Here is a 16,030-nt window from a genome sequence, read left to right on the forward strand (position 1 = left end):
AAAGTTTGATTAACACCTGCAAATTCATTCCAATATAGTTTAGCAATTATTTTGAAAAAAAAAACAGCTTTTTTGTCTCTGTAATTAATATAAGTACAATTTACTCAAATTAAAAACATTTTGATGATGTGGTCTTTAGTCATATGCATATCCAACAGCAGGTCAAAAAATGAAATGAAATTAGAAACACCTGTGAGTGGGTGGATTTGAATTTGTTTTAGATTAAATGCCAATGCAAGATGACATGTCAAATGAAGTGGTGTCCTGTCTACAGCTGACTAGATAGGCCCCAGCTCCCACATGCAATTCTGGATTGGTTTAAGAATGTTGCGTTACTTTGGCACAGAAGGTAGCACAGCTTGACAGTCCTATTTTATAAACCTTGCCTGACTTCTCTCTGTCTGGAGTCTGCATATTCTGCCTGTCTTTGCAAGGGATTGCTTTGCACACACTTTGCTTTTCTCCTAAAGATAGCAGGGTAATCACTTTATGACTCTCAACTAGCCTACAGTAAGCAAGTGTAGGTCTGTGTGCAAATGTGGTTTGTGATGGATGGCTCTATCCAGAGCTTTCTATCTTGCGCCAAGTCATGCTGGTGTGCCTCTGTCATGGTACAAGTGAACTGACAAAATTGATGGATGGATCAGATAGAAATGATGTTTATAAAGGAAGATAGCTATCAAAAATAAATAAAAAACATTGCCAGTTACATTTTTCTTTTACCTGTATTGTCTCTAATTTCATATTTCCACTGATATTAATAAATTAGAGAATAGTTTCATTGCTTTGAAGTCAAATAGTAAAATATCAACCATGATTTTACCAGAAAGGATTTATGTGTGTACATCAATAATCTATACAAATCTTAAAAAATGTTAAAAGTGGCAGAGTTCAGTACTCAATGCTAGTTTTAACATAAAGAGAAGCATAAGTCAACTGATCTGGTGAACTTTCATAATTGGACAAAGTCAGAAATAGTCAGGACTTGAATTGGGAAGCAGAAATTCTTAGCAGTACACTAACAAGAGTCCCTTCCTTCTTAAATCAAAGGGCATTTAAAACTCACACTGACACCAACTTTGCTAAAATTATGTCAATAAATAAAGTTATAATTTTAAGGAAACAAAATGTGAAACAAATATCTAAAAGGATTTGAAATAATGTATCCCACAGAAGATCATGACAGTGTTAATATCTGTTTTATCAACAAGGGATACCTGTTGATGTTTCATAATATGCTCTTTTTAAGGAAACCCCCATGATAAATTTAGTCTTGCTGACCTCGGTAAACGAGTTCAGTCTTTGCACACAGTTCTTTTTTTATTAGGCTGCTGTGGAATTCAGAACTTCTGTCAGTTTTCCAAGTTTTTTTTTTTTTGTTCTTTTTTAAATCGTGCCTGCTGAAACAAACGCTCTAATGATTCTTCTGCATATGTTCAGCACTTGCTGTCCTGCCATTTTTATTGTTCCATGGGTTTGCCCGTTTTTTGTTTTTTTTTTAATTTTTCTTTTACAAATAATATTCCATATGCTTCCCCCAATGAGAGTTAGGAGTAATTTGAGAAACTGTGTAAAAACAAGCAGAACAATTTCATTCCATCCTTCCATCACTCTTACGGTATGCTGTGGTTAGAAATACGGCAACAGACAGTGAGAAGCCTGGCTTTGGGAAAGACGTCTGGAAATTTGGGCTTCTGCAGGTTTTTTTCTTTTTTTCTCTTTTACTTGCAGCTGTGTAGTATTAACAGAGTCCCTGACTGCTTGTGATATAAGAAGCTCATGTTTACTTAGGATAACTTTAAAGTGCTCACTCTGATGTAAGGAAATGGTGTTACTTAATGACATGCTTCCAAGTGGCAAATCCACAGGCGCAAGCGGGTTTTAAATATGCAGTCGCAGACTGCGTTGGAGGATATACCCTGACGTACCGTAAGATGTGTGCCTGTAGACTCCATCACAGTCTGTGAACAGAACTAAATGATTGTTAAGAATCCTGAAACCTACCCTTTAGCTTGAGCTGAATTTACATTTTTAAACAAAGGAAGAGTGCATTATTGTGCACCTGGACATACTGAAACCCAGAGGTGTATTTAACCTTAAATATAAAGCTACACTTTCATTTTATATCACTAATTAAATGTAACCAGTTGAATGGTTGCAAATGCTGCACTTGAATTTGGCATAATTAACATTTTTAAAGTTTTTATTGATTTTTTTTTAATGTAAACATTTATTTGTCTAGGAAATGTCTATATGTAAAAGCACTTGCTGCAGTGCATTTATACTTTATATTATTACAATGAGCACTTTGGCCAATGCATGAGCCTAAGCAGAGAGCCATCAGAGGGCACACACGTAATATTTTATTTCTCCTTTCTTGTTCATTCATTTTTCACCTACTCATTCATTTCAGGATAGTGAGAGTTGAGCCCTGTCCTTTAATGAATGAGGTGCCAGTTCATCATAGGGCACACTGCGTCACACCTGTCAAACTAAAAGCTCCCAGTTAACCTATCTTCTGGTTATCATCTGTGGGATGTGGAAGGAAAGCCCACGCAGACTGAAAAAAATGTGAAAACTTTAAACAGGCAGCTGGGATCTGAACTCAGGATTCTGGAGTTGTATGGTAGTAGTACTAACCACTTCATCACCATGTTATCGCCATTATGTAAATATTTTTCAAATACAAAATTTCCACAAGGGTGATACGGGAGAGAGTTGGTGAACGGTGCTGCTGCTGCTTCACAGCTCTAAGATACTGGGTCTGAATCCATGTTTGCATGTTTTCCTTGTGTCTGTCTGGGTTTTTCTTTAGTTACTTCTGTTTTTTGTTTTTACATCCAAAGGTGTACAGGTTAGGTTAAGTGGTGACTCAGCTGGCCCTATATCAATGACTGTGGCTCTGTGTTTGAGTGTGCCCCACAACTGAATGGCAATTATGCCCCATCCAGGGTTGGTGCTAGTTTCATTCCTGATGATGTCCCAGAATTGACTAACTGCAAACAAAAAATGGACAGATGGATAATTTGTACAAAGAAATTAAATGTATTTTAGTTACCTTTGGATGTTAGAATGAGGCACATTACCTGCATTGTGAGGGAGTTTCAGTTACGGCACTACGACCATGTGGCGTGTTTCCCCGACGGTGATCCAGCTCATAAGATCCTCATTGTTGGGGACTCGAGTGGCTGGACCAGGCCAAGGGGTCACCCACGTAACACCTGGCTGCAGCAGATAGAGGGTTATTTCCGGAGGGTGGGACTGTACCAGTGCATGCTCCCCAACTTGACTTGACTTGACTTGGATGTTAGAGGGTATAAATACAAATTACTCTTTCTGTACATGAAATCTGCTTTGAACATCATAAACAGAAGTTCACAATATCATATTATGTTTAAAGACAAATTCTCCCTAACAAATCAGTGTTGATCTCTACAGTTATTTTGCTCACATGGTTTATGATGTGCAGTACTGAAACAGCAGCATAACTTCCTTTTAGTAAAAGCATCAGAACAATTCTCCCCCATCTATGCTGCATCAACACTTACTACTACCATCTTTAGTTAAATTGCTAATGAGCAGACTCCTCATTTTGCTTTGAAACCACTTTCTGTATAAAACGTGAGATCATTTAAAAGTATACTTGTGGAAGGTCATGACCACAGTAGGACCAATCTGCAAAAAACTTCTGGCAGTTTTATCTCTGCACAAACTATATATGCTTGAAAGGCTTGTATTGCTACAGCTTGTCTACCACAAATAAAAAGCTCAGTCTCCTTAAAAACTCATTCCATTTGTTAACAGATTAACCTTTTCTAGAAAAATAATGTCTTTTGTTCATTCTATAAATTTAAATGACTTTGAGGAGACTTTTGCCTTTACTTATCATAAAGATAGACATTTTGACAAATTAAGTGAAAAATCAGACAGCTCCACTTTCAGGTACATATGATATATTATACAAATGTATAATAGAAAAAGAGACAGCTGACAGTATGGAAAGACGGCAACAGGGGCAGGAAGGGGTACCAGCCCAACCTGTATATTCCATGAGGAAGAACCCAACAAAGCTACACATCAGTCCACAGAGACATACCCCCAGGGGTGCCCAAGAAGTGGGGAGGATGAGCACCCCATCAGGACAGATGTAACGATGACAACCTTAGTAAATTGATTATCGACAACGATGAGTACATGCATCTGCTGCAAAGTCTGCAAGAATGAGTAAGGCCTGAAAATCCATCAGGCCAATAATGAAATGCTTGGCGCAGGGAAGTGTAGTGCAGTGCATGGCATCTATTCCTGATGAGATGAAGGAGGAGCCCAGCCTGGTGACACTGCACAGTGCCCAGAACTTTCAAGTGCTTAACTCTCCTGCTCCTAGCAAAGTTGTTCAGCAACATCAGATTAAATGGCCTCCAGCTAATCAGCATAGGCTGTGGCACCAGTTTGACAAGGACGTAGCCAGAGTCATCAACTCAACAGGAAAGGGGGATGTAGATAAACAACTTCAGACTTTAACCACAATCATTCTGAAATTGGCAGAAGACAGGTTTGGATTCGAGGAACGCAAGACGACTAGATCTATCTACACCTTGAATCGTAGGGCAGAGAAGATCCATCAACTGCGGCAACAGCTTCAGATACTGGCAACACAGTTCAACGCAGCTCTTTTGCTGAGCTTCGTTATATCATCAGGAAGAAACGTATGACTCTGCATAGAGTAGAATGACACAGAAGATGAGGGAGTCAGGAAGCGAACTGTGTTCTTAGCAGATCCCATTGGCTCCATGAAGTAGATATTAGGGCAGAAACACAGCGACATACCAGCCCCAAAGGTGGATTTCAACACTAGAGAACTCACCAGGAAGAGGTGGCTACAGCAGCCAGAGCTGGCTCTGCTCCAGGACCCAGTGGAGTATCCTATAAGGCAGTGGTCCCCAACCTTTTTGACAGCAAGGACCACTTTATTAGATGCAAATTTTTCCACGGACCGGTCGGGTGGGGGGGCAGTTTTATACACAATTTACATAACATTTCTATTATTATTAAGCAGTTCGCATACGTTTTCAACCCGAGATTTTTCTTCTTTTTTTGCATATAACAAAGACATATGCTTTGCATTTGCCATTCCAACAGATTGCACATCACAAACATTAACACTGCTATTGTTTTTTTCGTGTCTGCCGTTTCTATAGGAGGGTGACAATGAGTTAAATTCCAATGGATGTTTTTCAAATGTTGACAAGCAATAAGCAAAAGGTATCACTGAAAACCACAGAAAACAAAAACAGCAAAAAAAAAAATAGTACGAGGAAAGTTCGAAGAAAGAATTTTTTTTTTACAATGTTTCTGTTTGGGGATCGTTGTACAAACGTGCACATCTGAGCTGCGACCACAGATCTAACTGCTCTGTGGATGATTCATTCAGGCATTTCAAGGTCACTTCGTTGTAATGAAAGCATCTGCTGAATGTACTTCGTAGTAACGCGATTTCTATAGACTCGTGTCATATTGGGAAACTATCGGGACCGTAACAATACTTTGTTGTAATACTCTCTCCTCTCTCTGCGCCGCTGCAAAGCCCCGCCCGCCAAGCGTTCTGAAAAGTCTGAGTGAGTCTCCGTTGCCGGCAGTTCTCTCGCGGCCCGGCTGTCAGACGGCTGCGGCCCGGTAGTGGGTCGCGGACCGGTGGTTGGGGACCCCTGCTATAAGGTGTACAAGCACTACCCAGAGCTCCTCAGAATCCTCTGGAAGATGCTGCTAGTGATTTGGCGAAGGGGGACAGTAGCAGAACAGTGGAGGAAGGGCGAGGGAGTCTGGATACCCATGGAAGAGAATTCAACTAAGCTGAAACAGTTCAGATCCTTCTCACTTTTTACTATGGAGGGGAAGTTCTTCTTCGGTGTCATATCTAGAAGGATGACAGATTTCCTCCTAAAGAATGGGTACATTGACACCTTGGTACAGAAAAGAGGAATCCTGTAGTTCAAGGGAGCCTAGGACATATGTGAGTTGTGACCTAGCTTATCAGGAAGGCACGCGAAGGGAAGGGAGACTTTGTTGTGCTGTGGCTTGATCTTGCCAATGTATAATGCTCAATACATCACAAGCCAGTTGAAACTATTCTAGATTGATACCATGTACCCAGCAATATTAAGGACCTCATCCTGATCTACTATGGGAACTTCAGGCTTTGAGTCACAACTGGGAACCTAACATCTGACTGGCATAGACTTGAAAAAGGGAACATAACTAGGTGTACCATCTCAGTTATTCTCTTTGCCCTTGTCATGAACATGGTGGACAAGGCAGCTGAGGCTGCATGCAGAGGCCCATTGTCCAAGCCTGGCAGTCAGCATCTCCCCATCAGAGCATTCATGGATGACCTGACTGTCACCACTACATCAACTGGATCCTCCAGTGCCTGGAGAAGCTCATCTCCAGGGCAAGAATGAGATTCATACCAGGCAAATCCATGGCCATGGTACTGAAGAGGGGGAAGGCAGTGGACAAGTTTTACTTTTTTTGTGGATGGCATTGCAATACCATCCATCACAGAGAAATCAGTCACAAGGTCTTTGACTGTAGCCTTAGGTATGCAGCGGCAGTCCAAGCACCAATCAAGAAGCTTCAGACGTGGCCCACCACAGTTATACCAACATGGCATCTTGCCCCATGTCCTCTGGCCTCTGCTGGTGTATGAGGTGACTATGTCAAATGTGGAGACCCTGGAGAGGAAGATCTGTTATTACCTCTAAAGGATGATAAGCTCTGCCGTGTAGTTTAAGCAGTGCAACACTATATGTGAGGAGCAATAAGCTCCAGCTCTCCATAAGCATCCATAAAGAGGAGTTTAAAGTATTGTGCACAAGAGAGGCACTGCTCTGTTGGGACTCCAAAAACTCTAGCATGATTTCAGCAGGCATCATGGCATGGACAGACAGGAATTGGATAATCCAGGAAGGTCTGGAAGTAGGTTATTCTTAGCAGAAACACAAGGCTCTGGTGGGCATTTTGGCAACAGGACTGGTTGGATTGGGAGCGATCTCACAACCTTGTTATGACAAAGCCCATGGCAAGAACAGATGCCATGGAGTCCTAGAGGAGATGCAGGCAGGTGTGAAGGAGAAGAGAATCAGTAAGATGGTGGGCATGTTGCAACAGGGAGCATGGACAAAGTGGGAGGGAATGCTGGAGAGGAATTTACCATGGGAGTTATATCTGGCAGACTGAACCACAGAGCATCAAGTTTATGGTTCAAACTATGTATGACATCCAACTCAGCTCAGTGAATCTACACACCTGTGGTAAGAGTAAGTCTCCGGTATGTCCTCTCTGCAGTGGAAAGGGTTCACTGGAGCATATCCTCAGTAGCTGCACAATACCGCTGGTGACATGACTAGGTGCTCAAATCAGTGCCAGAGGCCATCTCTAAACCCATGGCTAACAACAGGGTCATCTGCAGCCAGAGTGACCTTTGTCAGGGTGGGAGAACAGCCTCAGCCATAGCCTACAGTAGCAGCCAGCCTGCTCATCTCAGTGTTGGACTGGGAGCTGCGAGTAGACTTCGGCAGGTAGCTGAAGTTCCCAGACCATGTTACACCTCTGTCTTTAAGGCCAGACATGATGTTAACAGCATCACTGATGATATGTCTTCTCACATCCTAGGATGTATATTTAAACTCTTTGCTATTTTTGGATTGTTTTATTCAAACATTTTTTTATAAAAAATAAATATTGTTTATGTTGATTTACTTCACTGTACACTTTCCAAAATTGGACAGGTAGAGCATTATATTAAACTCAGGAATAGTGTGGCTAATTACTTTATGGTAGGACAGATGCAACTGACCCTGAAAAGGAGAATTTTTATTTTCTGTTCATAAAAAATCCTGAGTGGTCTAATGGTTAAGCCATTAGACAATAAACCACAAGGTGGCAGCTTCAGTCTACTTTTTGACCATAACAAATGATCTCAACTGTGCTGTGCTCCATTTGCAAACATATATCTGAACAATTGTGCATTAATATTATGTTTAAAAAGACCATCAAATGGTGTTCATACTAGAAGGTTTCTATACTAAGTGAAGTTTGTCTGAGTCATTGTAACTGCCAGTTCAGCTGGTACTGTTCTCCCAAAGTTTTTTAGTCATGTTTAAGGCAGGCATGCTTTAGGCTAAAAATCTTGATAAAGCCTATTTATTTTCTTCTAAATGCTGCACTGGCAGGTGTGCACTCCGTCCTGCCTGGGAGTCAATCCAAGTTTCTCTTATTCTAAGCAGCTGGCATCCAACAGTGTTTAATAAGTGTGTAATCCTTATAATGCATATTATTGAACTGATACATGCCAAGCCATATTGTCAGTCACTCATATATTTTATTATTATAGTTTATATTCAGTCCTACTGTCTAAAATAGTAATAGGCATTACGTAGATATGACACCAGAATAATTGAGCCAAACTCAAGAGAATGTAACAGGGTGATACTAGAAATAAAGTACTAGGCATGTTATTTGTTCTGGAGAGTAGGCTATCTGCATGGCATGGTATCTGCATTAAGAGAATATTTTTCATTCCATCTCTTTTGATAAACAAGAAAATTACATGCACTGTGTAGATTATTTATCTCATACTTTAATTTTTTTGTTCAATATAATTTGGCTAAGACCCCCCAAAAAAATCAGATACTTCTGTACTTAAGCTGTGTTTTCCAGTTCTGGAAAATGGACAATATCTTTAAAAAAATGGACGAGTAGATGGATGAGTTAATGCTGTCCATAAATTCTGGAGGGACATTTTTAAAGCTTGTGTCATACAGTTGTGTGTGTGTGTTTTTTAATATAACTCCCTTTAACATTTTAGGTAAACTTCAAAAGAGTTATGCCATTTACTCTAATGGGGTACTGGATTAAAGCAAACTTATTGTTCTCGCAAAATTACTTTTATATGTGATTTTTTTCCAGTCATCTTTAATATTCTTGAATATGTGATCTGATAAAGGTAAAATAATGGTACCTGCAAGAGTTCAAGGTTTTACTGGAATCCATTTTTACGAAAGTAATTAAGATTAATGTGTATGATAATATCCAAAATCATCTTACCTCCTCTTTCCAAGAGATTATAAATATAGCAATTATATCCCTAGAGTGGCTATCAGTGGATCAGGTGAATAGATATATGCTTCAAAATGCACTTAAATATATGTCTTTATTATATCTTATTTGGCAAGAAGAGCAGACGTATACCCATTATGCTAATAATCCTTATCATCATTATTCTATACATTAATCCATCTGTTTTGGAACACATTTTTTTCAGTCTGCATCATCGGAAGCTTTACCTTATCTAGGAAGGAATCAAACCGAGATGGGATGCCACCTTACACAGACTTACTCATAACAAACCAGTCTCAAAAAAGAAGTGTGTTTTGTGTTACCAACAGTCACTTAAATAGATAAAGAGACAATAGTTATTAGGGTCCAATTAACAAGGCCCATAAGTACTTTACTTTATGAGTTTTTGTATGAAAATTATTTAAAAACAAAAAGAGTACTAAAATTAGGAAAAATTAGTTAAAACACCAACTTATCTGAAGGTAACATGAAAACCAAGAATATAAGAATTTGATTGAAATTTAGGTTTGTAAAAAGTTTAAGGGCTTTGATGAAAATCATAATTTGGAAATAATAATAACTACATTTAGGTTGTAAAAGAGGTTCTGGTTAAGATCAGAGTTTGGGAAATAGATGATTAAATCCATTTGCACAGTACAGTGTTTGGATCTCAATAATGATGTTTGTAATGAAATAAAATCAAACACACTTGCATAGTCTTTCCTATAGTTCCCTTGTGAATACCGAATATATTGTAAAGCAGCTACCATAAAACAGATGGTATCATGCCACAGAGCAACTATGATGTAATCATCTGTTGGATAAGCAGAGCTAATACATATTTTATCTCTATGAAAGTCTCTCTAGGCCCACACCTCTGATTTTTCACTATTATTGCCAGTTTTTCAACATTTTTGAACATCACAGGCAGCGGTTGAGTACTTTGATCAGATGGTGACGACACAGAATTCCACCACCGAAGAAAAGTAAAGATTTATAATGATTGTAAAATTCATTGAAGAATATGATAATTCTGTGCATATCTAGCTATTAAGAGTACAACTAACACACAAAATAAAAAAAAAGGTTTTTAGACGCTCCACAGTGTTAGCCTGGTGTATATCTATTGGTAAAGTAACAAAACAATTCAATATCAGTCTCTCACATCAATACATTCTTGCATGTTCCTCTTTATAGGACTGTTTAATCTAAGAAATACTGGTAAATTTTTGAAGATAATCTGCTCATTTTAATGTCACGCCACAGGATTTATATTGGCTACAACACTTCAGTTTTGCTTTTTTAGACAATCTATTGTGGACTTACTTTTGTTTTTCAATCATTGTGTTTCTGCCAGGCCTAGCTACACTTTACCTTCAGCTCATGAACAGGTGACTGGACAGTCTTCTTAAGAACTTTCTGAACTAAGGCAGAATTTATGGTTCTCTCAGTTATTGCAAGCTGTCTGGTCCTCTGGCAGCAAAGCTTCACCATCCCACCATGTTGGTCTGTTAGTATAATGTTCTTACAGTGAAATGCTGTGTTTGCTTTATGCCTGATATAATCAAAAACTATTGGAAATTATGGCTGGCAGTGTCATTGATTACAGTTTCAGAGACTTATGACTTTGTAGCCATTTCCAGACTGATAAATATTAACATTCATTTTCTGATCTCTGTAGGAATTTCATTTGTGGCCTTATGTGATTTTTGAAGCTTTGTTCTGGCAGCTTGACTCTAAGGGTTAAAGTAAATGTGGGTTACACTAAGCAGGGTTGCCTGTAATCAAGCATTGCTCACTCTAAACATTTAATTAATTGGTTTGATTAAACAGAGGGGAGGAGTTACTTTTTCACATAGCACTTTGTATTTTTTAACTTTGTTGAATGAAAGAAACAATTAAAAAAATGTTCAATCAGGTGCCCTTTATATAAATATCTGGAAACCTCAAAACATTCAGTATTTGCAATAATCGAGGAAAATATATTTATAAATAACTAACAGGTGTTAGTTTAGGCTAAAGAAAAACTGGAATACTCTTAAATGTTGATCTTCCACACCTTGGCAGATAAGTTAATGTTTTCAGCTCTTCCACTACATAATCAGGCTGCAATATGGCCAATATCCTGGACTATGATGGACTACCACAGGACAGCACTCAACAAACCAGAACATAAAGACTTTTTATAATTTTTACATCCTTATGAATTAGTAGTAACACTTAGGGCAGCACCAGGCAGAGTTTGTTATTTCTCGGTAGCTGGTTTTTGTCAAATTTTAAGCTGTAAACTGGACACTTGATTGCAAGGAGTGGAGCATCAGTTCCAATGTATTTAACCTCACTAGGCCAGACAGGCTTCCATTCACTTTTGGGTCTTTTATGGTGTGTATCCTTCTCCAGACTAATAAAGAGCAATTTCTGGACAACCTGGAGCTCTCCATTCTTTACCCAAATGTTTGTTCCATCAGGAGGAGGCAGGGCAAACTATGACACTATACAGTTTCCTATTAGATCTACTACTGTTTCAAAATGTTATTTTAAAAACATAATTTTAACTTACTATTTACAATTTTAGTAAATTATACTGTACAACCCAATAAAAATAATAAAACAGTCACTATGGTATTTGCAAAAAGGGACCATACAGAAAAATCCAGTGACTACTAGTTACTAATACTGTACTTTGAAAATGAAAAGTGATGTGTTACTGAAAAGGAAATTAAAATACCAGTGTTGTTCTCTTTGAGCAATATTCAAACCAAACCATTGACAAACAGGCTGATTAAATTTTTTTGCAATGCATGAATCCGGAAAGGTTTCTGAACCAAGAATATCCAAGGCACTCAATTTAGCAACCCCAGTCAATCCAGTTATTCAACCACAAAGAATTAATGAGGAGGAGTGTATTGAGAGGTTTCATTTGGTCAGCAGTTCTCAAACTTGAGTCGGCAGAGATTGATAAATGGAAAGAAAAGCAATGAAATGTCCAAGAAACACATTTTCATTTCCACAGCTTTGGGTAGTGTAATAATTTAACATCCATATTTTTCATTACCATTTGCTGCATGATCTCTAAGTGTTTTCCTGAAGGGAATGACAAATATTGATCATCTTGTTAAGTTAACCAGCACTTTGAGTAAAAGACAGTGTCTAAATGTTTGTGGGACTCTTCATAGTTTTTGGGCTATCATATATTTCAGTTAATGATCACTCCAGCATTTGCTAGATTTTTGTGGTAAGTCTACATTTTACATATTATAAAATACATTGTATTCCCATAGTACATTTTCCAATTGCATTTCTGCTAACTTGATTTTAGTTTTACATTTTTACTTTAAGCTAGTATTTTATAACATTTTGTGTGAATCAAAGATTTTTGCTTCCTGGTAATTCTGATGTAGCTCTCCACTGGCTTGTATTCTAGCATACAGTCAGTCAGTCATTTTCTAAACCTCTTTGTCCTGAACTGGGTTGCAAGGGACACTAGAGTCTATTCCAACTAGCACAGGACGCAAGGCAGGAGACAAGCCCTGGGCAAGGCGTCAATCCATTTCAGGGCGAACAAATGCACACATACTTGGGACAATTTAGTGTCGCCAATCCACCTAACATTGCTGCTTTTTAAGGTCATGAGCATTAATGTGACATGCAGTGGACTGGCACACCATTGAGGAAGGTCCCAACTTGAATTGTAAAGATGTTTTAGAAAATAGGCAGTGAGTTCCTGTAATTGAACATTTTTACCTCCTACCAAAGGTTGATTCAGTGGCAGGGGTTATTAAACTAAACAAAAATTGATTTAGGTGTTGACTATGTTTTAAATACATGCTTAATTTTACTAGAACCCTCTTCCATACTGGAGTGACCAAAAAAAAACAAGAGTTCGTTGAGCAGTAGTGTGGGGCCATAGATAACTGTAAAGCAGTAAAGGTCAGAAAAGTCAAAATTGTAGTACTGCAGGCAGAATGTCCTTGATGTTAGCTCATACAGCACATCTCTCAGATGGTAGGCAAGCACAGACAAGGTGAGACTCTCCAAATTTCTGTGCTTCAGAGCACAGATGGAGTAAGGTCAAGTGAGAAGTGCATCATATAATAGGTTCATTTCCCTTAAGTCTGAGAAGCAGGGATGTCCAAATTACAGATGAAACCAAGTGACTGTGACACTTAATGTACACTGATAAGACAGTAATTATATTACACGCTTATACTTACACAAAATGATTTTAAGAGCAGATAGGGCCACAAAGTTAAATAACCAACAAGCACATGAAGAAACATCTATCACTACAGAATGTGGAGTGATTTAGCATGCTGCTCAGCTGAAGCAGAGGGTTGAGGGTATGTGGTTGAGTTTTGTGAGAAATGATTATTTACTCATGTTGAAAGAACATTTCTGATTAATTTGAAAACATGTCCTGAAATGTCAAATATTTTAGAATTTTGTAATATTTTATCATATTAGTTTTGTAAAAATGTGCACTAACAAGAAGACAATATACACATGATGCTGTTTTAGATTTATGGATCTTTATTTGACTAAGACAGATAAGACAGATTTGCAAATATAATGGTTTATACCTCTTCTGTTGTGAATTATAAAGGTTCAGAAATGTGCAAAGAAGGTTGTCATATTTTATACTTATAATGACAAAAATGAAAAGGGAGCTGCCTTCTTCAGGCTAACAGTTACTGTACTCAGGGGAACAGTACAAATGTGTGTTGTGACAGAGAGAGAGATTATTTTGTCTTTATGCTGTGAAGCAGGAAGTCGAATTTTGGCCTAGTAATCTTACACTAGGTGTCCTGCACTGCGGATTATGAAGGTGGAATATTCTGTTCTATTCTTTTCCTAATATTTTGCAGAAGTGCACCCACATGATGGTGGTTTTCAACATTTTGAAACATAGCATTCAATTAGTTTTTTAATAACTTTAATAACAAATGCATATATTTGTATAAGACTTTATTATGCATATGGCAATAATAATAAATTAAATGTGAATTCCTGATTTTCTTATTATCCTGGTTAGAAAGGCTGGAATGTTCAAATAAAAGGGCAAAAGACATATTGATGTTAGATTGAAATTGGCCAAAAGTATTGGACTGGTCATACCCAATCATGGTTTAAATGGTAAAACAGAGATGGAAATATGAATTATATTATACTACATTATTTATTTTTTGGGCTAATTAATAGAACAGATTTAAAATTAGAGGCAACATCTCTCTGGTAATACAAAGAACTGACAATCACTGCACACTTGGTCAAGCATCTTACTCTCCTTTCACAGTTACTAATCCTCACATCTGTGGTGATTTTTCCCAATTTTCTTGACATCTCTCCTTTATGGTCTGTGTGGCCTTTACATGTTCAACCATGAAGCTCAAAAACAAAATAAGTAAAATGCATTCCATTATCAACCTCTTGAAGATGTACCTTTTTTAAATGAATCAGTATTGGTTCCTGCATTTTTGATGCCTTGGTCAGAGTTACTTTTTAACTATGTAAAGCTGTTAGTTTTGTTACAAATAACATAACTATGTCTACCTTGTTACAATTTGTTTGATATGTATTGATATTTATATTTAATTTTCTTCATACCTATCTTGTTTCAGGTCAAAGAGGCTCATACACTGTGAAGAATTTAAGGTGAGACAATTATGACTTATACCAATTATAAATATTTTATACAGTATTATAAATAAGTCTTAAATTAACTTAATGAGACAATGACCAAATACATTTTAAATACCATTAATAATTTAAATAACCAAATTAGTATAATTTTTTTTCATCTTACCCATTTGTGTATATCAGGTGGCAAAAATATCTTGATAGCAAAAGGAGAAAATCAAGTAATGATATAAATCCCCCAAGTTTTGATAGATTAATTTACAGATTTAAAAGTGTATATTCTTAGATATCATTGGCATAATACAAATGTGATTTATATTTTGAAAATAGTAATTGAACTGGTTAGCCTGGGTTTTATTTGTTTTTCTGATAACTATAAAGGACACCCTGGTTTTAAGTTATTACTTTAATGATGTAATAAATTATTGCACAGCATGCAGAATTTATAAAAAAACACACATTTCTGCATCTGAAAGAACAATCATTTCATACCTTACAAATATGAAGTTTATTGTGACTGTAGAAAAATAACATAATATCTTTCAACAAAAATATCCTCTCTTTCCTTATAAAGACAGATGACATCTGCAGAACTGGAAAATGCTTCTTCAATCCAAAACCAACAGGAACATATGTTATAGAAATTTATATTTCATATAGAGTACAGTCTGGACCTAGCAGTAGTAAAGATGTGAATTATTTCATGAGTTTAGAAATCTGACAGGTTGGGCTTTGGTGATATTTTTAAGAAGCTTCTGCTATTCTGCAGTACTCTCTTTCTTGTCAATGATTTGCTAGGATCATTTTCTTTCCCTACGTGAAGCTCCATTAAATCTTTCTGACATGATGTATATTCCTGCCTGTTGACCCTCATTATGGCATCAAGCATTGCCGCTGACCACCAGAGTGGCTGAACAGTTTCACACTTAACTGTGTGCCATTGCTAGGAACGGAAATTCTAACAGTCAGGCTTTGAAACAGGGAAATTCACAAGGGAATGCAATTTTTCACAGCTGAGCCAAAAATCTGGCCAGCGCAAAAATTTGTCTGGATATAGTGGGACTTCTAATAATTTAAGTCTTTCTCTCAGTATTAAAGTTTTCCGAGGACTTCTGTAAAAATAAATAAATAAAAAGAGTTCAGTTGGGACTAAGGGTCTGCATCTCACTCAGCTGCCATCACACAATCTTGTTTGTATGCTAGAAGCCATCTGTCTTTTTTGTGCGGCCAGGCTTTTTCTTTCTTGAAGTAAGTAATGCAGTAGATATTCTGTTCT

At 37.5% G+C, this 16,030-nt stretch overlaps 1 protein-coding gene across 1 annotated transcript in view; it reads left to right on the plus strand.

The window, feature by feature from the left end:
- The window catches only part of LOC114658087 (uncharacterized), a 177,744-nt gene that overhangs the window by 109,085 nt on the left and 52,629 nt on the right, over positions 1 to 16,030 (plus strand). The window contains 1 exon segment of the mRNA XM_028810117.2: positions 14,736 to 14,769. The gene's annotated coding sequence lies outside the window, so the exon portion shown is untranslated.

Source organism: Erpetoichthys calabaricus, chromosome 9, assembly GCF_900747795.2.
Source record: "Erpetoichthys calabaricus chromosome 9, fErpCal1.3, whole genome shotgun sequence".
NCBI lineage: Eukaryota > Metazoa > Chordata > Cladistia > Polypteriformes > Polypteridae > Erpetoichthys > Erpetoichthys calabaricus.